A 1,729-nucleotide genomic window follows, 5' to 3' on the forward strand; every position below is an offset into this window, starting at 1 on the left:
CACACACACACACACACACGCACACACACACACACACACACACAACCCCCTCCCCTACCAACATTCACACTCTGCGCTTTGCTTTACTGTAACTCTGTGAAAACTTGTGCCGGTTTCTGAAAACTTAAACGTTGCTCTCTACAGCCAAAATATGGTTATTATTGCTTTGTGCAATAATAACCATATTTCATAAAGCAAAGGAAGCGCTTCTCAAATACATTTGGACATCACGAGAACAGGAGGGGTCAAATCCAGGACTGTCCCGTTGTTTGACAGTTGGCGTGTTATGGTTTGTCTGGGTTCTTGTGTTATTTTGGTTCTAGTCTGGTTTTCTGTCTTGTCCCTCTCTGTTTACATGYCCAACATGTGACAGTAGTCAGATCACTTTAAACAACATGACGAGTAGAGAGAACTGAGACCACATGAAATGGCTAAGCTGCCACCAAAACACAACTAAACAACAGGACACAGAACACAAAGTTTGAACAGAAAAATAAATAAGGGTATTTCAATGAAAACTGTGTGCTTTTTGTAGTTTAAGCTTTAACTTTAGTTTTAAACCAACATTTTTTTCAWATTTTGAATCTTGTTTGTCTTTGAACAAAATAAAACCACATGTGAAGGGTTTGTTCTTCAGTGTCCATCAGTGATGCTGATAACAGAGCCAGTGACAGGCCTGTGCTGTGTGCGGAGTGCACTTAACTCGGGACGTTTAAGTGCTCTGCTGCGTCATAAAACAGCAGATGGTTCAGACAGCGTGTTCATTTTATCAGCGGTGGGCTCTGCTTTGTGAAGAATAACCTCATGTTGAGAGTTGTCAGGATTAGCATCCTGCTACATGACACAGCTACGTGTCAGGTTTTCAGCTACGACTGGCTCACAGGCTGAGAAGAAGGCAGGCAGATAAGGTTCAAAAGTAGCAAAACTTCAGGGAGACCATACATTCCTGTTTTCAAGGGACAGTCCCTGTTAGGGATGACCTGTCCTTATCTAAAGCTGTCCCTGGTTTGAGCTTTTTAATGAATGAGGAAAGAAGCTGCGCAACAACAGCTATCATGGGAGCTGGTTGTGCTGCTAACGTTAAAAGGTAGAATAAGAAGAAGGATGCACCGTCCTAAAAACTAAGAAAAAAGAAGCAGAGCACAAATTTGTCTTGTCACCACCAACAGGCAGCTGTCCTGTGAGACAGTGTGTTTTGATTTAAAGGTGTTCGACCGGTATAGTATATTTAATGGTGCTTWACAGGGTTGGTTATTGGAAAGGAGATGAGGTGGTGATGGTGTTTCATGTTTAATCCATTTATTATTGGTTCATAGTGTTCATAGTGCCAGTTGATGTACATTTTGGGGTTTTCAAGTGAATGTTCTTTGTTTTTTATTTTTGTGCTGGCTTTTATCTTTAATTTTAATGACATTTTTTGTAAATATACTTGTATTATAATTGTATTGCTTTGTTTTTATTTTTGTACGTTGGGCCCCATAAAAAATAATGAATGAAGAAATTAAGGAGTCAGAAACAGAAAACTGTGAACGAGATGAGAGCTGCGTGAGCTGAGGATGACGAGGAGGGAGAGATAATCATCTGCTGAGGAAACCAAATAATAAAAAAATTATTTATAATAAAATTTCAATAATGTGACCCCAAATTTCTCATCTAAAAAGCTTCTSTCTGAAACAAAATGCTACGTGTGGTGGAGGATTGGATCCTGTGTGTGGACATCTCAGACGGC

General features: G+C 39.9%; 1 long non-coding RNA gene across 1 annotated transcript in view; it reads right to left on the reverse strand.

Annotated features, from left to right (window-relative positions):
• The window catches only part of LOC106536466 (uncharacterized), a 5,461-nt gene extending 4,038 nt beyond the window's left edge, over positions 1–1,423 (reverse strand). The window contains exon 1 of the long non-coding RNA XR_001312549.1: positions 24–1,423. This is a non-coding gene — a long non-coding RNA (uncharacterized LOC106536466). The remainder of the gene's footprint in view (positions 1–23) is intronic.
• Between the last annotated feature and the right edge of the window lie 306 nt (positions 1,424–1,729).

The sequence above is a fragment of the Austrofundulus limnaeus genome, unplaced genomic scaffold (assembly GCF_001266775.1).
Source record: "Austrofundulus limnaeus strain Quisiro unplaced genomic scaffold, Austrofundulus_limnaeus-1.0 Scaffold1830, whole genome shotgun sequence".
Lineage (NCBI taxonomy): Eukaryota > Metazoa > Chordata > Actinopteri > Cyprinodontiformes > Rivulidae > Austrofundulus > Austrofundulus limnaeus.